Genomic DNA, 24221 nt, shown 5'->3' on the forward strand with positions numbered 1-24221 from the left:
TCAGAAGTGATCCCTCCAATCCCCCTCCCTCCACCCTATGTTAGTTTTTTGTTAGATGATCACTTGTTGAATTTTTCTTCTCCTCAAATTTGGCATGCTTGGTGAAGACTTTATTCTTTCTAAATCAGAAAAAAAATTATTTCTTCAGATTAATTGAGCACTGACCATGCCCCTTTGCAATGCTTTATTGCAATTTTATCATTTTCTGGGCATGCCCTTGACTATCACCAGTGAATAGGGATGTGTGAGCCTAGAATCAGAACATCCTGGTCTGAACTCCCCTGTTAGCTTCCAACTATAGCTGTCTTTTGCAAGTCCTTACGTATCCTTAAATTTCAACTGCAAAATGGAGCTGAAAACACTTAAATCAGCTCCATTGTAAATAATAAATGAGGTAGCATACGTAACAAAAACCATATTTAGAAAGTGCTATTTTGCGTGTTCTGTTATTATGAGAATAATTTCATGGTGGAAATGTATTGAGGAAACAAGTGCAAATATACTCTCAATGCTAAAGGGCAGTATGAGGAGACTTTAAAATATTTGTGGAAAAAATGGTGTTAAGAGATAAAAATAAAAAATATAAACTTTCTCTCTCAATGTGGGCTCCATCAAGTCCAAGACACCTTTATAAGCAGCGATGCCAGACATTCAGGCCATCCCGGAAGAACTGAAGGTCTTAGGAATGTAACTGTATCAATGCTGTCTTTTTTTTCCCCCAATGTTATTTACTGGAGAAAAACGTGTGCCATTTATAGATTTTGAAATTTAGGAAACAAAACAAAGTTGGAAGGAGCCAATCAGGACTGTAAAGTGGATGGCTAATGATTTCCTATCAAAAATCTCTGAAAATAGCCTTGTTTGATGAGAGGAATGGATAGGGGCACTGTCATTCTCACTGTCGTGCTGGAGAAGGACTCTTGGTGGAGCTTTTCGTGTTGTTTTCCTGTTAATGCTTTGGCTAACTTTCAGAAAGCACTTGCTTTATAAGCAGATGTTATCATGTTTTGGCCTCCAAAAAGTCAACAGAAACCACCTTATGCATCCCTCAAACCTGCGGCCATGACCTTTGCTTTTGACCATCCTGCTTTTCCTTTCACGGCATGCGTCCTCCTCTAGATAACTGCTGCTTTGATTATGCTTTGTCTTCAGGACCAGCCTGGTAAAGCCCCCTTTCATCTCCTGTTACAATGTTGCAAAGAAATGCTTCCGGATGCTCATCCCACATGTTTACAGTCTCCATGGCAAGTTCTGTTCTTTCTGCGTCTGACCTGGGCACACCAGTTTGAGCACCCATGGAATGCAAAGTTTGCTAAACTTTAATTTTTCAGTTGGAATTGTATAAACTAAACCAGTCGAGACATCTCTGGTATTGTGTCACTTATACTGTTAAGTGTTGGTCCCCTTCAATTTATGTGTGGACAGGATTAATTTTTTCTTCACAAGTCCATGTGGATGGTCTGCTGTTGGGGACTTGTCTTCAATATCATCTCATTTCTGCTTTGTAAACTGCTGATTTCTTTGAGGTACTGTCCTCATAAACTTTTCTTAAAGCATCAGTGATTTTATCATTCTTCCACCAAACATCTGATGTTTGTTCCTGCTTCCTTTTTAGCAGAATTCATGTTGCTCTAATGGGTCTCTGTTCAAATGGACTCCTTTTCCTTCTTAGAACCTCAAACAAGATTCTTTCCAGAGAGGTTATAACAAGTCAGTATGAGTTTATTTTGATGCAGAAGATATTTTGAAATCCACGCATAGTTTTTTCCCTCATATAAACACTGGCCATTTATATATACCAGTATATGGATAAAATTCATGGTTTTCTCTTTTCTTTTCTTTTTTTTTTTTGAGACAGAGCCTCACTTTGTCACCCTAGGTAGAGTCCCATGGCATCACAGCTCACAGCAACTTCAAACTCTTGGGCTCAAGTGGTTCTCTTGCCTCAGCCTCCCAAGTAGCTGGGACTAAAGGTGCCCGCCACCATGCCGGGCTATTTTCAGAAACCAGGTCTTGCTCTGGCTCAGGCTGGTCTCAAACCTATGAGCTTAGGCAATCATACATCTTGGCCTCCCAAGTGCTAAGATTACAGGCATGAGCCACCACGCCCGGCAAAAATGATGTTATTTTAGTGTAAGTCCAAAAGCCTTTGATTGTTGTAGTTCATGGCAGTATTTTTTATATTAGACAAAAACTTAATAAATAAATAACAAAGTTCAATACACTGGTAAATTGGATGAACAACTGTGGTACAGTCATACTCCAGAATGTAACTCAACAATCTAAAGGAATACGATGTGAATAATGAGTGCAATGGTGGACAAAGATCGCAAACATTACGCTCAAGTGAATGAAATCAAACACAAAAGCCTTTGTGGTGGGTAATTTTATGCCTCAACTTGGCAAGGTTATAATGCCTGGTTGTTTGGTCAAACATCAGTATACAAGTTGCTTAAGGGGTTTCTTTTGTTTGTTTGCTTTTAGATGAGATTAACATTTAAATCAGCAGACTTTGAATAAAAATGATTGCCATCCCTAATAGGTAAGCTCACCCAATCAGCTGGAAGCCTTAAGAGCCAGTTCATGGAAAATGCAGAAATTCGGCCTCTGGGCAGCCTTTGTTTTCAAAAGTGCCTTGTTCCAGCAGCTCCTGTACAAGTATCTGGCCCTGTGGCTTCTCCTGCAAATCTCAGACTTGTTGGCCCCCATAATCAAAGGGTCCATTTTTAAAAATATACATAACACATATACACACTCAACACTTAGGTCTTATTTCTCTAAAGAATCCTGACTAGTACAGGCTATATATCACATAATTCTATTTAGATAAAATTTTAGAAAAACTAAAATAGTAGTGACAGAAAGCATAAAAGGCGTTTCCTGAGGCAGGGGCATGAGATACTTATTAGGGTGGTGGAAATTTTCCATGTATTTGTGGTGGTGGTGGTTACATGATACAATTACTAAAATTTATCAAACTGTCTGTGAATGCACATGCTAAAAATGAACGAATTTTATTGTATTTAAAATTAGGTCAACAAAGGTGAAAGAAGTCATACTACAAGTCATATAATAAACTCTAATGAGATTCTTATGCACGTTGTGGAAAAATAGGATTAAAAATTATTTTGCATAAAATTTCATTTTTTCATGAATACGGAAATACTGGGTTTCCCTGATTTGAGATTATTGATGTTTATGGAACACGCTCGAGGTAAGGAAACACTAATATATACATATGTAAATACATACACATATACATCTATACACCCAGAAAGAACCCTGGGTAACTCACATACTCATTATTCTGAACAAGTTAATTAAAGTCATAATACTAATAAATTATACCCACCAAGCCATTATATTATTCAGTTCTGATTTATATACAGTTGTCTCCTGAGTAAATGGGAATTTTTATGTGACAATAAAAACTTAATAACTAATACATCAATCTGTAGTAAACATCATTCAAAAGCAACTGTGACAAAATTAAGTCCCTAAAATATCAGGGAAGGACAATAATAGCAAAAATAAAATTGTTTATAATATAGTGCTTCAAACATAGCAACTGCATTATCAGTTCTGGCACAGTTCCTTTTATCTCTGGCTCTGAAAGCATTTTATAGCAGTTCATGAGTTATCATCGAGAACTCACACACTCAGGACAAGGCATTTGACAAATGTATCAGAGCAGCAAATAAACAGCTCACAGCCTTTGCTCAGAAGTTTCACCTCTGCTCTCTCAGATGCCCTTTTGTCTCAACAATTCCATGAGAAACAAATTGGTCTACCCTGAGTTTGCCACCAAATTTCCTAGATGTGAATCAAGTAGCAAAATCTCTGCGTGCAAGCATGAATAAAATTGCAATAAAAGATGATCACCCCATGAATCAAGACCCGGTTGGGACTTCTGCTACCAATACAGCTGAGCCTGTTGAATGCTATTTAATAGTTTGTTGGTACCATACTCAAAGCATAAGAAAATATCAGAAATAAGGAACTCATACATCTAAAATGCCCTGCTATATGGTTTATGATATAAAGTCCATCTCCTCATTGGCAATATGGAATGATGGTGAAAATACACGTTTTGGAGATACATCTAGATTTTAAACCCAATTTGGATACTTTTGATCTATAGTCTTAGGTAAACTTATTTGACCTTTCTGAAACTCAGCTTCTTAGTTGGTAAAGGGAAATTAATTATATCAACCATGCATGACTGTTTCAAGGTCAAATAATGTTCATAAAAGTTCTACTCTTAATGTGTTGTAAGATCTCAATAAAAATGAGAGATACATGTATTACGATTTTTATTGTTCCCTGTTTTAGTTCATTCCTGCTGCTATAACAAATTCTCTTAGGCTAGGTAATTCATCAATAATAGAAATTTATTTTTAACAGTTATGGAGGCTGGGAAGTCCAAGGTTGAGACTCTAGCGGATTCTGTGTCTGTTCCAGCCCAGTACCTGGTTGCTGCACCCTCAAAGGAGATAAACACTGTCTCCTCAGATAGCAGAAGGATTTATATGGGACAAACTCACTTCCTCAAGACCTTTCAAATGGCTTTTATACTTTCACTCATGATGGTAGAGCTTTTATGACCTAATCACCTCTAAAGGGTCTCACTTCTTAATACTGTCACCTTAGAGGTTAAGTTCCAATATATTTAATATGAATTTTGGAGGAATATACATTCAAACTATAGAATTCCCTAAAAATCTAAATTTGTTTGTTCTAGAATTTGATTCCTGCAACAGTTGCTACTCCCCTAAAACAGTGGTCTTAGACATTATAGATGCTAACAGGTTTCCCTTAAAGTCTTTTGAACATCAAACCAACTTTACAGAGAGGTGTTGAGTAATGTTCTGCTACCCTAAGGAGGCCAAGGTGAATCTCCTGAAGTACAGAGCTGTATTTTGGGTGTATAACCATCTCTTGTGCTTCTCAACACACATCCTCCAAGACACCAATCTAAACATTCATTTTCAAAGACACTAAATCAATAGATGCCCATGAAGCTCGTGGCTGAGCTCACTCCTAATATAAGAAAACCTGAAAAGGGTTGACAAGTGTCAATATGTGCTGATCGATTTTTACGAGATATATTAAAAAATGAGGGTGCCAATTTATTTTCTCTGCTGGTAATAACAGTTTCAATTCCCTTAAAATACAATTGTACCCCTCTCAGACATCACTTCAATTGTTCAGGCTTTCTGTATACCTCTCTTTTTCTGCAATTCTTTCTCTCTGTCTAATATATCATTACTTCCCAATTGATAACTGTTGGGTATTTATCTTTTGCTCTGGAACTTAGTTTTTGGAACCAACCACCATACCATTAGCACCACTGCAATCTCCACCATCAACATGAATGTACTTATCCAGCCACATCTGCTAATAGATGTAAACTATAATATTAAAAGTCTTCTTTATTTATAAGGATATTAAGTTGTTTCATAAATTTCTTATTCCTATATGTATGCATAAATGTGACACCAATTAGTATATATGTTTCTAAAGTCTAAACATTTGTGTCTCCCAAAAATCATATGTTGAAATCCTAACCCTCAAGGTAGTGGGTGGTATTAGTAGGTGAGGCCTTCAGAAGGTGATCAGGTTATAAAGGGTTAGTGCCTTTATTAAAATGACCTTAAAAGGTCCCTTGTCCCTTTGGGGGGGATCTACAAGAAGGCATTATCTATGCAAGAGGAAGCAGACTCTTGCCAGGCACTGAATCTGCCAGTATCTTAATTTTGAACTTTGCAGCCTCCAGGACCACAAAAAATCAGCCCCTGCTATTTCTAAGCCACCCAGTTTATGATATTTTGTTATGGCAGCCCAGATGGAATAGACATAAATATGCTATAATAGCTCTTTCAGGGTAAGAGTATTATCTTTCTTTGGGTTCCTAGTACTAACAAAATACCTGGCACGGAGTAAGTGTTCAATAAATACTTGATGAAAGATGAATAAGCCTTGTCTCCCACAAGATGCTGAAGAATGACAGAGAGTGAAATAACAGCATTTCCTGTCAAAGGGAAGATTTTTGAAGAATGTGCAGTGGAGAATCAGTGATCGCATGAACACAGAATTTCTTGATTCCTTTCTCCTACTAGTTCAATTTCTCGGAAGAACCCCCAAGGGTCAGAGAGAAGCAATAAAGATGGTTTGTATCTTGGGTTACTAAATTAATGGGCTGTAAGTACAGAGAAGCAAAAAATAACATTTGACAAAAGAGCAGAAAATGTGTAATGTAATAGCTGTTCTCTCTGGGACCATGGAAAACAATTGATTCAATTTTTGAAATGACTGATATTCCTGACTTCTTTTCAAGATAATTATTCAGGCAAGTCTTCTATAAATTATCTGTGCAGTGAAATTCACAGGCACTGAGGTAACATGGAACTTAACTACAATCCTTATTTGTAACAGCCAAAGCACATCTTGTTGGGAAAAGCTCTTATATTTCCTCAATGTTCAGAATTTGAATTTTTTAGGTGTGTGTACCTATTGCCATTTTTCACTCCTCACATCTTGCACCCATGACAATGCCTTAGAGTCAGTGTCACATAAATAAATCTGGTTGAGTTGGCGTCTACCGGAGAAAAATAAAAACAACCTATTATATTCTACCAGGATGAAGGATCTTTTATCTTGTGTCTTAGCCAGTGACTCCCTTGCTGCCAAATTAAGAGACCCTGACAAATTTCATAGATGAATCTGAGGCCGAGTAAAATTAAAACAATAAATACTTTTTATCCAGAGTCTTTAATTTTTTATAATTTTTCTTCTTAAGAGCTAAGCATAATTGTAAATGCTAATAATGATCAAAATTCTCCCTATTGTTATTTTTATTTCATCACCTAATATGTATCTGGCTACAAAAAGTTTGAATACCAATCACAGAGCCTGTATAAACACCAAGAGTTTTAGTGTATACAGAGAACATGAATTTGAAAATGTTTACATATGCAAATACGTGGGAGCTAAAATTTTATTCTTGGCATAGAAACTAAGGTTCTCGTCTAGCACATCACTACAGAAAACTGATATCCTAGAAGGATTGTTTACTTGGAAGAGACTGCAGGATAAGAGTTACACTAGTGTTTGACGATGTTGATCTAATGCTATTTTATGGTAAAAGGAACTGAGGAATTTTACGTTAAACTTACATCTTTTATCTGCTGTTGTTTTATTTTAATATAAAATACACAATTTTAAAGTTGGAGTATTATAACACACAGTGCATTTCTTTCTAGTTTTCATTAGATGCCCATGAAGGCAAAATGGAGTGAAATGTCATACTCACTTGGGTCATTACAAAATAAACCATGTAATTTCAGGGTTTAGTTAGTAAATGAATTCAGTAATACTTGCATACTAAGTTTTGAAAAAGTCATTTGATTTTTTGGGGAGGGGGCCGGGGCTGAGTTTGAACTGCCACCTCATTGCCAAAGCCACAGGTAAACCTGAAGGTTGTCATCAAAAGGGTCTGAATTCTCCAGCAAACAGGTTTTGTCATGAGATTTACCAGCACGCTTTAACTGTTTTGCCTGATCACTAAATACCTGAGGCATCTGTGTTTCATTCCAGACACCAATTTTACGCTACCTTTGAATGTTCAGGAAAAGAATATTCGCTATTTAATGTTTACCTACTTATATGTGAAAATAAATACTTGAGATTCCATTTGTGAGCTACCAGTTAAATTGGTCTTGCTGCAGGGATCCTGCAGGACCAGTTTCCTCAATCCTGTGTGGAATGTTCTGTGACACAAAGAAAGGATTGTGATCCAGTGTTGGTAATTAGGAGATCATGGATAAGTTTGTCTTTCTTTGTGAAATTACAAAAAGTAGAAATAAAATGTGTGATCACTGATTACAGTTCTCTTACTATGGAACTTGTAAGAAAAACAGAGGAAGTTCACTCACCTAAAAGGACATCCAAAAAATGCTCAGCTTGTTGTAACCCAAGCTAATGAAAACAAGGAAATTTATAGTTAAGGCTGCCTTCCAATACCTCAGCACCATGGGGCGTCCTCTAAACCACTTCCTTCAGATGTTGCTTTGAGTCTATCGATGGGAGGTCAGTTGAAACTGTGAATTTCCTTATTAGTTTCTGTCACAACCTTAACATACTCTGAGTGTACTTTGAGACTTCTCGGTTTGTGCACTTAATTTCCTCTCTTTAACAACATAGGTGAGATCCTGATAGGATAAGCTACCACAAGTGAGATTCAATTATCACCAAGTGGGAATAATGCTGGAGTTTAGACCCATGTGTGGTGGCCTTTCCTTTGCTTTCAAATACCGCTGATCACCATGAGTGGAGGCTTTTGGAAGCAACCTCTTCACAAAACGTTTTTCCTAATATTAATTTACATGCAATTTTGATTATATCAAAAAATCTGAGGGCTTTTTAACTTTGCATTTTGTTGTTTTAAAAACAAGGTCAAGAGAGATACCTTGTGTGTAAAGTTACTAATATGATTTACAAGAAAAGATCTTCCAGGGCCTTTGCTGAGTTGAAGTGGCTCTGGGGGGAAATGATGCTCTCGTTTCTCCTCTCTGCAGCTTTCTGATCATTGGGTTCCATCTGAAACAGGTCATGTGATGTTTCTGGTCATTCTCAGAGAAGGAAAACCCTCCAGTTATCTTTAGTAATAAAAAAGCAGTCCAATGCCAGCAATTTAATTGTCCAAACCTCGTAGATATCCGAGTTCTGAACTTCTCTTAAAGTTTAAATTTCTTTCCTTATTCCCTCCTATAAGTTGGGTCTGCCTTGCAGACACCTATAGCAGACATGGGGTGGGCTTCTCCTCCCTTTCAAAGATTTCTCCTTTCTCCCCTCACCTGTGTCCCCCTAGGCTGACTTCTGGCTCTTCCTGAACTGGGGTGGATGAAGGAGAAGTGAATGGACAGAGAAGCTCTGTGTTCTCTGGATTCCGTGCTCTGGACCTCAGGGGTGGTCAAGGACACCACTTTTCACCTGCAAATACATTTGTGGGTTCTTTAGAGATAACACCTCAGTGGAGATGCCTCATTATGTCTCTTTAATGAGTTCAAAATTCTTCCTTTGGCACTTAAGACAGTGCTCAGAGTCTACACCAGGGACCCTCTGAGCTTCTCCCGTGGACAGTACCTGTTTCCCAGTGAAGTAACTGCACCACCCACCCTCAAGCTGGCTCCTTCTCCATGGCCCACCTCTGTGCTTCTGGGCCCCAGTGTAACCATGGTCTTCCACTAGGACTGGAAGACCCAGTGACAAATAAAAATGCAGAGACTCTTGTTCAAAAACCACTACTACAAGACTGGCAGCCAGAGCCTCTTCCCATCTGGAACTTTTGGGCTTTCAGAAAGGACAATGTGTCCTAAGACATGAGGCTCCTTTGCGATCCTGCCTAGAAAGCAGAAAGCTTGGGTGATCCTCCAGAGCCAGTCTTTGGAATGAGGAGGTAAATGGCTAGTATGAACGTTCTCTAAGGAAATGATGTGATCTCATCCGCATCATTCTACTGTAGAGAAGGAAAAAAGAGCAAGATTTTTTTTTCTCACCCATCTCAAGTTTCAAGGCTGAGGCACCTCTAATAAAATATAGATTAATAAGAGAAAAGCACAATAAACGTATTTAACATAAACTTGACATAAGAGCCTTCAGAAATGAAGGACCCCCCCCCCAACAAAGAAATCTGTGTGTTTATGCTTAGGTTTGAGGAAAAGTGGACGGTCATGTAGAAACACTGGACAAAGGCTGCATGATCTAACAGCAGAATCCAGGGGCAGCTCCACGAGGCCTGTCTGCTCAGTAACCATCCAGGGGCAGCTCCGCCAGGCCTGTCTGCTCAGTAACCACCGAGGGGCAGCTCCGCCAGGCCCGTCTGCTCAGTAACCACCCAGGGGCAGCTCCGCCAGGCCCGTCTGCTCAGTCACCACCCAGGGGCAGCTCCGCCAGGCCCGTCTGCTCAGTCACCACCCAGGGGCAGCTCCACGAGGCCTGCCTGCTCAGTAACCATCCAGGGGCAGCTCCGCGAGGACTGTCTGCTCAGATGCTTCTGGGCAACTCCATGTCCCCCTTCCTTTCCTTCAGGGGGAGGGAAGATCCCTGTGGAATGAGGGTCTCATGACCCACCCTACAGGAAGGTCAGAGAATTCTTTTTTGCTTGCTGTTAGAAAGACAGGCAAGGAGAAGCCAAGCTTCCTGTTTCTACAGTTTCCTCACATGCCAAAGAGCTATATTTTGGGATAACTTGTCCTAAGTCCTGTCTCTATCCTCAAGGTGAGCCCTGAACCAGAGGTTGTCAAAAATCCTCTTTCTAAGTACTCAGACTCTAATGAACAACTGAGTGTCTTCATACCCAGAGTCTTGGCATCTTCTAGTAACTGTACCCCGATTATTCCTCTCCAGGAATCCACCCCACCACGACCCTCAGACGGCCTCTGTGTCGCTGGGAGCACACGGCCCAGCCTTGGCCGGCCAGCATGCTGCCCTCCTCTAACAAGGAATGACAGGCAATATGAGCTGGGGGAAGTACTGGCAAGGACAGACTCATGCTTCCTCTTTGATAAGAAAAAGAAACTATGTGACCTGATTTAGAATCTGGTGATCACCATTTTATAACCAGTAGGGAGAAGGCTGAAACCTGATTACTTCTTTGAGTCTCTGCATCCAGCGGCCACAGCTCATCATTAAATGGGCCAATCTGAATTCAGCCAATTGAATTAGGTTTTCCTATAATTTACAACCAAAAGACTCTTAACTGTTCGATTCACCAATACTAATCTTTTGTAGTTCATCATTTCTGTTTTATTCCTAAGCAGCAATTACTACAAATATAAACTTTAAATAGTAATAAGATGCCATGTGCTTTGACCATTATACCACCTGTATTTTTTTTTGTTATTATTTAAAGCTAGGTGACCACGTTGCTCCTTCATACTCAAAGAGGAAATAACAACCATTCTGTACGTACTATACAACTAACTACCCAACATGACCCCCATGTTAGAAGCCTGATATTTTGTATGAAATGGTTAATGAGCTCCTTGAGCTCCTTAGAGATATATTCTAGGAAATATCAACAAATTAATGTGAGCAGTGATTGTAATTCATTACTTGATGCTACTAAATAAAATAGAATGTCATCACTTATATATCTTATCATATTTTCATATAACTTTAATAATATGCATAACCTTTTTCAAAAATGGTATTTAAAGATTTTTAAATGGCCAGTGTGTCATTAATAACTCTGTCATTTTTGAAGCAAAGTAAAAGATAAACGAAGTGAAGGAAAAATATATTAGAAAAAGCAACACAAAGAATATTTAAAAGCTTGACCTTCATTCTCTTCAAGCCAGTGCAACTCACGATGAATGTGAAGGGCAAACTCGAATACATCTTCCTCCCCATTTTCCATCAAAGATGCATTTACATGTAATATTTCCCTCATCAACACGAACACCACCCTGAATGACAGCAACGTCCAATCTTACAAATATAATTTAAAAGCGAGGAGAGGTCTGCTCTTCTACGTACCACAGCTTAGATGGTCCTCTGTGTCTAGAAATGCCCCCGCCCTCACTGTTCCAAACCGCAGGTTGACATTTGATTTTCGTTATTTTAAAGACAAAACTGGAGGAGACCACAGTGGCGGGAATAATATTTTCCATGTTCTGCAGCTGTGTTCATAAATTGCACTCTCTTTGAAGTATATATTAATAGGTGAATGACACACCTCAAAGAGTGCCCCCCAAAGAGGACTCTGCAATATTAAAATGTGAACATTTCCAGAGATGCCAACACGTGGATGTTGATAACAGCCCCATATGGGGCCTATTCCTCCATAAGTCGTCTTCTTTGAAGCCAAAGGTATCTTTGAGAGAAATTGTTCCAGGATAATGGGCTACAGGTAGTCCTGGCAAATTGATCTAGAAATAAACAAACAAAAGCAAAAAGATTGTGAAGCACACTGTATTGTAGCTTCAGTGCAGCATTTTCCCAGGGAAAACACTAAAATACTCGCTCGATAGATACAGAGAGATCGAGAAGAGATATATTTTTTTCTTTTTCTTCTCCTAACAAAAGTGAAGTGATCCTCCTAACTAATAGTTTTAAAAGTATTTCTTAAAAGAACAGAGGACAAAAGGGGATGTTGTAGACTGGGTGAAATTATAAAAAGTGGGACAGTTTAGTGGCAATGACAGGATTAACTATCATGTTGGCTAAAATCTTTCAATCCCTTCCGATGAGGCTGTTCCACAGATACACAAATTACCAAAGGTCAGACGGCCACTGCACATGTCTGTGTGACCTCTCCACTGCTTACACCCCGACGAGAGCACCCCATGGCCTTCAGAATGGCACACAAAACCCGTCCCACACTGTACCCTGCCTCCCTCAGCAACCTCCCTTCCTGCCATATCCTGCTTTTCCCGGGGCGGCAGACGCCCCCCCCCCCCCACAGACACACTCCTGCACACAAACACATCTTAGACTGCGGTCAAGCTGGACAGCTGCAGATGGGCCCCTGTTCATGTTCTTTCTTCTACCTCGGTCATTGGTAAGCTTTTTCTTCTATAAAAGGGCAAATAGTAAATATTTATGGCTATTAAACTCTACACGTTCTGTTGCACTACCCTACTCTTGAGCATAAATGAATGGGCATGGCTGTGTTCTAGTAAAACTTTATAGACGCTGAAATTTGAATTTCATATAATTTACATGTGTCATGGAATGTCATTTTTCTTCCCCAAATTGAAATATATAAAAACCATTTATTTTTATTTTTATTTGTTGCTCCCAGGCCAGGCAGAAACAGGCAGAGGCAAGGGGACTGGATGTGGCCTCTGGGCCACACTCTGCACGCACCCCCTGGTGGTGTGACATCAGCTTATTGATCTCCGGTCTGCTTTGTAATTCAGTCCTGGGAGCTCTCCCTGCCCAAGCACCAAGCTGCCACATCCATGTCAATACAACTGTCTAGTACCATTTGTTTACATATTTTAAATTATTTTTACCACTTCCCCTCAGTGAGGCTCTGAGTTCTTCCTAAGTAGGACAAATCTTCTGTAAGTCTGTGACCCACCAGGCCTCCACATGTACCAAATTAAGTGAGGGGATTAGCGTTTTTATATGGCTCCTTTTTCTTCCTCTCCAAAATGTTTCTTAGGAGTCACTCCTCTGTGGATCAACGATACTAAGTACAATGGGCCCAGGAGGCAGGTGGCCGGGAGGCCAGAGCTCTGTCAGACTGGGGTCCTGGCTCGGTCAGTGCTAACGGCCCACACAGCCTGGATGGGGTGGGGGATCCGTCTCACAGACAGTGCAGAGCTGCTGGGGCTCAGGATCATAGCAGGGAACAGGACAAAGATCCTTCTTGCCCTGGGGAATGTAGGGACCAGTCAGGAAGAAAGGCTCCCAAAGCCACTGTGAGGAGAGGGGAGGAGCTGCGAGCACAGGACGCAGGGAGCCCGGTGGGACAGGGAGCCCCTCAGGACCGGGAGCCCCTCGGGACAGGGAGAGATGCGAGGGTCTCTGTGGATGCAGCATGCACAGCAGGACCGCGAGGGCAAGCTGGTGCTGGCCAGGTGAGAAAAGAGGGGAAGCGCGTCTGAGCAGGAGGCTCAGAGGTGGGGGAACCAGAGAGGGGGCTGCCCAGCCGTCCCACCCGACAGACACTTGCGCTAGGCCGACGACGTGCTCCAGGGGCCAGCTGCTGCGTGGCTCAGTCTCCATGGCCTGCAGACCGAGAGGCAGTTCGGACGCCGTCTCCAGCCTCCCCTGAACCCCTTCATTGTAGATGCTGCCCCTGCACGTCAGGGCTCGTGGTGCTTTTCGCTTCATGAGAAGTCCTGTGGGGTTTGCTCTTGGAACTTCTCATCTGGGGCTCCCTTCTCTCTCCCGCCCCTTAGTTTCTTCAGCTCCTTGAGGGAAGGGACGTCTGTTTTCTGCTGCATGTCTTCGGCTCCACGTGCCTGGCAGGTTCATTTATTCCAGACACACTTCCCATGCATCTTTATGGCCTGGGACACTTCAGAATAAGACCAACAACGTTGGAAGGCTGTAGATACATCGACCGAGACCAGGAGCGCTACCCTGGAGCCGGTGGGGAGGTGGGGCAGAGAGGAAGCTGGATTTGCTGAGAACTACATGTGTCTTAGACTCGTGGCGACTGAGTATGAGCCCGTAATTCCTAAGTGAGATCTGAGCTAGGGACAAAGATGTGGGCATCTTCGTGTCATAAAAGGCAAGCAAGGCGCCAGACTAGGTGAGATTCACGGAGGGGAAAAACAAAGACGGAAAAGACCAGCCCCGAGGACTGAATTCTGAGCCTCTCATGTCAAGGATGTTTTGTTGTCATTGCTGAACTGACCGATTCACTGGCTGACACAGGTTAAAAAAAATTTTTTTTCCCAAGTGATACAAATAATACATTAGAAGTATATGTCACAACCTTTTTTATAACAAAACAAATGATACAGAATATTATTGAGAATATGGTGTGGCTCATCCTATACCAACAACAATCAAAACGTTCTTCTATTCTGTATTTCAGCAGTGACCATGAACAAAGTAGAAATCACACACACACACACACACACGCCTATACACACATATATTTCAAAACTACATTTATATTTCAAAATGTGTAGAAAATTCTGCTCAGTAACTCCAACTTGAATTTATAGCCTAACAAAACATAAATAAGATGTCCGGGTATAAATATGAAAGCAGGCTGGGCGGGGTAGACGGGGGTGATGTGTCCTCTCCTGCTCCATGAAGCTTTCTGAGCAGTAGTATTTGAGGCTGAGCGTCCCTACGCAAAGACCTTCTGAAGCTGATCTGCATTTGATGAACTCTAAAAGCTGAAGACTAGGAAGAGATCAAAGTTCTTCTTCCCAGTAAGCAACATCTCTGTTCTCTGCTTAGAGTCTCAGTATAGAAATAGATCCAACAAGAATGCTCATGTCGTATCCTCAGTAAAAACAATTTTAAAAACTGTCTTTTAAAACATTTGGGGGAATCATTTTTCTTGCACAAATAAGTAAAGCCTGGCAGCAATGCAATAACACGCACAAACTCAATGCGTTGCCAAAATGTGAGTATCTCAACCCATCACAAAGAGGGTGCATAATTGCAGGGCAGCGGAGAGCACCGGCTCACCCCTTCCAAGATCAACTTCCTTCTCCTGTGGAAAGAACCCGGCCCCTTCCACTAAGGCGCAGGGCAGGATGAAAGGGGAAAAGTGTTGTTCTTCTGTGAGATGAGAGGAAGAGGGAGAGGGAGAGAAAAGCTTCGATGTGAGTTCTCTATGCACTTATGGGAAATTGCACAGTGCTTCAGCAGAAATCTTTAAGCAGTGCTCAAAGACATAAAAGCAGTATGTCCTACTAGAATTCTAAACCTTTTGAATGAAAGTTGCCTTACTTTTTCTCTCTCTCTTTTTCTTTCTTTCTAAATTACAGCCCTGCAATGCACTAGAGCTGATGGCCCTTTTTGCAGACAAGGTAAGATAACTTTTTTTTTTTCCATAGGGGGATGGAGTGTTGTGAGAATAAGAGTCTAACTGCACTCTCAGGCTTTGTTCCCATCTCTGACTGTGGTAATGGAGAAACACCACATCTGGAAGCCTATAAATGCAAGCACATGATGTATCATTTTAACTTCAACCGTGTAGGAATTCTGCTGTCTCTCAGCAAAATGATACAACCGTCATTGCAAAGCATATAAGGGCAGTGGTGATCTCTAAAATTAAAAAAATAAATAGTTGGGGGACGAATTCCCCTGAGTGGAAGAAATTGTGTTCATTCTAGGAATAATTGTTTACAAACAGCAGTTAACCCCATGAGCACTCATAATCTGCTTGCCTAGTACTTTATGGAGTAAATTTCAAACTCCCGTGTTGAATCAGTACTTTCACTTTAGTTTTGAAAAAAGAAGAATACCAGAGGATTTCAGGATGCATCCCTAGTCAAATCTAGTAAAATATTCTCCAGAAAATTATTTTGAAGCAATTTCCAATTAGTATATTTTCTTGATAATCTGCTTTTGGGTAATAGCCTCACACTCCTTTCTTCCTCTTTTCTGTACTTTTTCTTTTTTTTATGTAAATACTATTTTATGGTGTAATTGATACACACATCTCATAAAATAGGCATGGACAGTCTTATGAGTCCATGGCCAAATCTATGTTAGAGTTGCTGTTTCAGTCAGAAGACAGATAAATTAAGACAGTGTGGGAAATTATCCCCCAAATGAAAAGGGATTCTCCAAGGATGCTGTCCTCGTTGTTCAATTGCTGGAAATCTCCCATGGAATGTTCCTGAATGTTGAGTCCAGTCTAGCTTAAAATGACTCAAGTCATGTAGCAATTCTCCCAGAATTCTACTTCCTAGACTGTTCTTCACGCTTGCTGGAACCTTCAGAACTCTTTGCTTCTTTAAGGTAGGAATTAAAAATCAGCCAAATTTTAAATTAACCTAATACATTTTCTTCATGGTCTAGCCTGCTACATAATTTTCAGGCATAAAACTAAGACATAAGACATTTACTTTATTGAATTCCTTCAACATTGAATAATTAGCTGATGCTATTTTTAATAAATGTCATACCATAAATGCATTGTAAATGCTGAAAACAATTAGATTTAAAAGACATAAATTCGGGTTGGTCTTTCTGTTTAATCCCTTTAGTGCAAAATGTCCTGTTTCTGACTCTTTTCTATATTATATTCCACAAATAGCTTGGGATATAAATTTCAATGACTCCTTTTTTGCTTGTGTAGTTTTCTCTTTAATATCTCTGTATTCATTCTTGAACAAAGAGAAATTGCCAGAGCTAAGGACATGGCCTTTAATTTTAAGAGAATTTTCTTTTCTTTTAAATCTGCTATCATCATAATGCTAAAAGCACAAAAGGAAACTCAATTATCTATCCTCTTTTTATTGACCACAACAACTTCTAAAAGTTAACTCTGATTAAGATGAAATAGTAGCTCAGCCAACAGTTCCGAGAGGAGCCTTTTGGGGAGTGAATCGGTCTGTGAGTGAATGAGCTGGTTTTGTCATATAAAGAACAGGACAGAAATGTTGTGGCAAAGACCAGTACGTGATGATGATAAAATGCTGCATAAACATTTTTCATATGACACATCAATGCTAAATAAGAAAAAGGAAATCTTCTAGCAAGGTACAAGGGGACCCTGTGCCCACAGAGGCAATGCCCGTCGGCTGAGTAATAACCATTATTAGTGAAACCTCCAGCTCCTCTGAGAGGGATTGTGTCATCTGCCACATTTCTTAGCTCCAAATATGGAAAGTTATTCCTTATTTCCTCTTTCAAAGCCTGACAACGTTTGATTGAGAACAGCGGTGTGAATTCTTGCTCCCTTACAGTGCCTGTGAATCACAGCCAGAGACATCGCAGGAGTTAAAGCCAATTGTCTCCTTTCTTGTATTAAACCAGAGGACCATGACTCGGGACACTGGTTCTCATGCCTCACAACATGCCTCTTTTTCTTGGAGTCTATCTATTCATTGTTTATTAGTTTGATATTCATTTACATATCTTTTTGGTTTTGAAATAACCTATTCTCCTAAGTAAGTCTCATGAAATAACTGCCTTTAAAGTCATGTTGACTCTCCGGACAAAGTCTGTCATCTCTTCTCAAACTCAGGAATAATAGTGCTCTTAGGCTTCAACATGTCATCTGAAAAAGTTCTTTTTTTAAATCAATACAGTTTATCACTTATCCCTAGCAGAATTATCTCTCTTTGATTTTATACAACAAAACTATGGGACATGGACGTGGTTTTACCTAATGGTCTAGATTTTGTCTCATTGAGAAGTTACTAAAAAAGCCATTGATCCTATATCTTTACATAATATAACTTAATGTAATTCATCCTATAATAAATCATACATTATAGTTATGATATGTTACAATATTTAGTTTATCTACTCATATTCCTATAACGTTTATCTTTCATGTTCCTTGATTTATTGCTTAATCTTTTTTTCATAGTCAGTTTACCAGCTAGACTTTTTTTATAAAAATTCCTTCCTTATTTAGATCAGTCTGCAATTAAGGTTCTCATGTAGGGACAGAGAAAGGAAAGAGAAGTAGTGAGGGAGAGGACGGGTGTGTGGTACTTGGGACGCAGACGATTCTGAAGACATGTTTTAAACACATGCTCACAGGTCATGGGGAGTTTCATACACTCCCTCATTTGACTTATTTGTTCATCTGGGAAATCTTTTTTTAGCATCTTCTACCCTCTAATCTCTGCCCTCCATGTGGGTGGGAGTCACAGCAGACCTGGGGACTGCTGACAGGTAGATGTCCTGCCTGGAAATCAGCAGGGGGCTCCCCAGGCTGAGCCCTACAAATGTCATTTATTTTTATTTCAGTATTTCTCTGAAAATTGTTCAACAATTTAATTTCCTAAATAGAAGCTTTTGCATGATATCTTAGATAAGTCATTTAAACTCTCTGGCCTGTGGTTTTTCTTATCTATATAATCAAGCACTTGACTTGTTGGCGGGGCGGCATTCAAACATGGGCTCTACAGAATTGTATTTGCCAAATTTTGGTACAAGGCTAATCTCTGTCTATATCACTACCAGTAACATACAACAGCTAAGTTATCAATGTGCCTGAAAAAAATTATACAAAGGTGACACAGGTGGTGAAATCCTAGTCTTCTGGGCTGTCTGCATCTGGTAGAGTTACATCATGCCACCCCTAGGATCTCATCAAAGCTGTATCATCATACACATTAAAGTGTCCTGAACACCCACCTCGGCTCTTAATTTTTACTTACACTGAAAAATAATAAGCTATAGTTAGATCATCTCTAGGAAAATTAAAATGAGTAACACTATTGAGGGCTGGAAAAGATTTACAGAAACCCCTTATAGAAGCCCGGAGGAGTATGTTAATTACAGCCACTTTGACAGCAATCTGAAATATTTAGGACACTTGAATGTATATGACGAAAGATCACAAGTTTTGTCTCTAAAAAAACACTCAGAAAATGCACATGGATGTTTACTGTGGTACTGGCTGAAACAGCAAAATCATGAATGCACATCTGAGAAGGGAATGTCTGGGTGAAATTTCTAATGTGCACACAGCGTCTCTCTGTGACAGTTAAAATGACCAAGCTAAATGTATGCGTGTTTCATCTCATCATTCGATGGTAAGTGAAGACATCAAGTGTCGGGATTCCCATAAAATAAGACACTGGGACACATGTAAAACCACATCGTACATGGTTTGTAGATATCGGTGCGTAAGTCAAATTGACTCAGAGTGGTGGCGGGTTTTGTTCCTCAGAGGAAAGGAAGGGACAAGACTGCAACTGAAGGAGCTCGGCCCAATCTTTAGGGCTTACTTTGTCTATTCTGCCTTTTTTTAAGAGAAGAAATGCATGTTATTTTTTCTTGTTTCCTTTTTTCTGGGGAGGGGAGTGTCCATTCTTTTTCTCCAAGAGCATGAACACATACTTCCCCAGTGTTGGTTTTCAGAGAATATAGACAGAGGCCAGGCACAGTGGCTCATGCCTGTAATCCGAGCACTCTGGGAGGCCAGGGCAGGTGGATTGCCTGAGTTCACAGGTTGGACACCAGCTTGAGCAATTCCAAGACCCCCATCTCTAAAAATAGCCTGACATTGTGGCAGGCACCTGTAGTCCCAGTTACTCAGGAGACTGAGGCAAGAGAATCACTAGAGCCCAAGAGTTCAAGGTTGCTGTGAGCTATGACACAACAGCACTCTACCAGGGGTGACAAAGTGAGAATGTCTTAAAAATATACAGAAAAGAGATAGGTAAATATTACAAAGGGTGTATCAATTTTGAATATGTGTGGTGGGAATTTAGTTGATTGTTATGTCATTCTACATAATGTTATGTATTTTTCAAATTTCTCCAAATGAGAAAAATCTACTCTAAAAGAAAGCAACCACCATTCTAGTCCCTGTTCTATTCAGGCGGGCGCGCGCACGCGTGCGCACACACACACACACACACACACACACAGCCTCCCACTATTCCATTTATTAGCACGTTAGCCCTGAGCTGTGGGGCAGATCACTTAACCTTTCAAGCCCTCGCCGCCTCTCGGGTGTAATGCTATCTCGCCCACCTGAAAGCTGAGGCCGGACTAGACAGGACTCTGGACACTTCAGCTCTCTGCACTGTGGCATTAGTCACCTGCCTCTCCAGCTGCAGGCGCCCAAGTTCCTACTGAACTTCTCTGACCTTCACTTGCCACTCACTGGCCTCTGAAACCTGTCAGGGGCCACATCAGAGAGCCTGGCCATGCAGAGACCCCAGCCCAGCGCTTCCCGCAGGCAGGCTGTTCACCAGATGGGAGGAAGCGGGATCGGAGCCAGGGAGGTGCAGTCAGCCCTGAGGGAGGGTGGAGGCCACGAGAGGGAACGGAGAGAGCAGAAACTCAGTCCTGGGAGCAGCACAGACACAGACGTCAGGAAGAGGGAGGCCAAGCCAGAGAGAACACAATTTTCTGGGCTGACATTCCAGCAAGCGTGTCATCTCTGCACGGGAACAGGACGGCTATAATAAAAGGGAGCTTGGCGAGTCGCGTCTGAGCAGAAGAGATAAGAAGCATCCAAAATTCACACACTGTTCTTCTTGGCACCATTCTTTCACTGCAGCAAACACCTGCGTGCTTCATGCCGCTCCGGGCGGTGATGTTACCAACTGCCCAGGTAAACCTCAGCAACCCCTTCAGCTTCTCTGGCCCCTTATTTTTTGCATTTTGCTCCAGCACCAGGCCTGCAATTTAGGAAGGCGAAATATGACTGGCTTTACTTGTGGTACCTAAAGCCACGATTAAATTCCACTTGAGAAAATTGGTTCATACCTACCTAGGAACAGCTCTAATTTTTTTCCCCATTCATCTTACAGAATAGGGAAACGTGAAATAATCACTTTCTGTTACATGTTTTTCGTTAGATCATCTTTTTACATAAATATGAAAAACTGCAACTGGATGTTTTTTAAAAACCTCTCCCCACCCCACCCAAATAGCTGTGCTGGTTGTAATAGCAGTGAAGTCGATACAAAAGAAAGTCTGAGCAGCGTCAGGCCAGCCGAGTGTTCAGAAGCGGCTGCTCAGCCAGACTGTCCCAAGCCCTCTTTAGCAGCCAGCAATGCGTGTATAACATGTAACAGTAAGAGCGAGACAGGAGTTATTCCAACAAATCCCAGGTGACTGGCCTCCAGTGACTGCTGGAAGTGAGATTTCACAACATGGGAGCTTTGCTCTGCGAACTGACTTTTCTACACTGATTTAAAAATCCTTTCACCAGATGTAGGCTTCAGCTATAGTTAAATATACCATTTTCATATATATAAATTTTCCTCTTAGCTCTCAAATTCCATCATAAAATAGGAAGAGTGATACAGACACTGTTTCTCTATTTGGAATTTAATATGTAAGATAGAGGGTTTTTTTCCCCCTTCTGGAAAAATGTGAATCCACATTGTTCCAGCAGTTGGAAAATGACTCCTCTCGTGCCAAACCTGTAACGGGGCAATAAAATGTGTAGCAGTTGGGTGGAGCTCCCCAGATTCCAGGAGTCTGTGAAATTCAGAGGCTCCCCCCAGTTTAAAAAAATAAAATGTCTGTTTATTTTGTTCTTAACACATTTCTAATTTGTTTTTGCAGATTGTTCTTTATTAACGAGGGAAAGCTATTTTTGTATTGTTGCCAAGAGACTTCAGAAACCAACTGCCTGATCAAAATAATAACTTCCTGTAATGAACAGTCTTGCTGGTTCAAAGATATTTAATTCTACAATTTTTTTTCCAAAAATGTAAATGAAGGGCTTTTAGTATTAGTGACGTGACTTGCTGCTTTGGAAACTTGCAGTAAATCAGCCTGTCCCACTTTCACCGCTCTATCAGGCAAGGTAAAGAACAACGCTTTTTTCTTTGAAACACTATAGCACTTTTGAAGCTACTGACAGATTTATGTATTAGTTCTAAATGCTATTTGCTTGAAGTTTCTTTAAAAATGATACACTAACAAAAACCATAATACAAAAAAAAAAAAAAAACCCAACCCTGTGACATCTTGACAGGACAACATATTTCACAATCAATCCTAAAATAAAGTTTGAAAGTTAAATGTTGGCTTTTTTCTGCAACTTCACATACACAAGATAGAAAATAAGTATCAGTGACACAAACTGTGCTATTATTAATTCTCTCAGACACACAAAAAATAAAATAAAATGTGTTTCTTTTAAGTTCTCTGGACTCAGATCTTCTTCCAATAATATATACCAAGTTACCTTGTAAAATATACTCCTGCATCTACTGTCATTAGAAGCCTGCATTGCAATAAAGTTCCAAAGATACTCAAAACGTTTTTTCAATGTTTGGATGGAATGACTTTGCACATTCTTTTACTATCCATACCTCTAAGTTTCTTTGAAACATGCTCATCAGCTTTGTCTCAGCTGGAGAACCAGTGGTACAATGCAGGAAAGAAAAATTATTGTGTAGACTTTGCACTGTCAAGTGATAAGTTAAAAGATAATTAACTGGGGTGGTGCCTGTGGTTCAAAGGACTAGGGTGCTGGCCCCATATACTGGAGGTGGTGGGTACAAACCCAGCCCTGGCCAAAAACTGCAAGAAAATAAAAAAGATAATTAACTGTAAATACATATTTCAGGTCTGCTGTAACCTCAGTGTGCGATGAAGCCAGGGAAGAGATTTTGTAACCTTAGGAACAGCTCACCTGGAATTACAGAGGGGTCAAAAATTAACAAAGCAATACTTGTTCCTGCAGGGGACACTCTCTGCTCCCTGCCCTCACTTTACTAGTGAAGCAAAAAGGAACTTTCACCCAAAGTATTTTTTTAGATTACAGAAAAGTACTGTCATTAGAGCTTTGATGAAGTAACTGGATTTCTTTTTTGATCCAAGAATCCTTTTCATTCAGAGGGTCATTTTTTTCTGAAGTCAATGAAAATAAATCCTTGAAAATTCATATTCTTTTTTGTTCTTTTATGAACTTACTATATGAAAGCACGACTTCACAGTCCAGATTAGACTGTGTCTCATCCAAATGTCTGGGAGGCCAGAGCTGTCGAAGAAACCTTCTGGCTTCATTTTCTCTCAGAAGGCTTTTCTGTCCTAATCCGAAAGGCCGTAACAGAAAGTTCTGGCCAATTTTCACTCTTTTAGGCAGTAACGAGTGGCTTTGCTGCGATTCGGTCTGAGGAGAACAGTTCCCACTGCACCTGAGAGTTCTGTTTCTGTCCTGCACTCAGATGGTGAGAGGGACCCGCAGACGTTCACAGGTCCTGCGCTCAGACCACGAGAGGGACCCGCAGCCATTCACGGGACACAGGCTTGGTGATTGTCCAGTAACTGAAGACACTAAGTAATATTTAAAAGGAAAAATATTGATATGGGACAGTCTTTCTTTTTCTAAAAAGTTAAAAGAAAAAAAGACACATAAGCCCAAAGCCACATACAATAAAAGAGGCATCAAAATCAATAAAATTGGAGGGACTGTTTGGAAAAAATATCCATTGAGCTCCTTATCTCCCACCATACAGTAAAACTAATTCCAGATGGATTGAAGAGTTTGACATATATTACATATTTTTTAAAAATTTTTAAAATATTACATTTTTTTAAAAGCTGGAAGACATGATTTAATATTGTTCTGACCTCAATTATAGAAGGAGGAAAGTTTCTAAGGACAAAGACATTGGTATAAATTTGAATATTTTGACATTTAAAAGTAGACTTCAAAAAAAAATCACTAACAAAAGACAAGCAAGCTAGAAACTTCATGCACAATAAATAGACACAAAATGGGTCAGTATCTTGAATTTTTAAAGAACAGGTATAAATCACAAGGAAGAGCAGCAAGAACCCCCAGGAACAACAGGCAAAGTTGCAACACAAAAGTCACAAGGGAGGACACGCACACGGAGGAGAAGCTGCACACACACACACACACACACACACACGGGTGCAGCTCACAGATGCCAACAAAATGGGAATTCCATGCAACGCATGTGTAAACAACCAGCAAATAAGCAAAGAGTTTGTTGGACAGTGATGCTAACCCACATGGGAGAATATTCACTGAAAAGTATATGTCAGGGCATCATGGGCCAGAATTCGTGTTCGTAGAGTCCAGGGTAATAACCACCTTTGGATGAACCTGA

This window comes from Otolemur garnettii, unplaced genomic scaffold (genome assembly GCF_000181295.1).
Source record: "Otolemur garnettii isolate 467f Iridium unplaced genomic scaffold, OtoGar3 scaffold00034, whole genome shotgun sequence".
Lineage (NCBI taxonomy): Eukaryota > Metazoa > Chordata > Mammalia > Primates > Galagidae > Otolemur > Otolemur garnettii.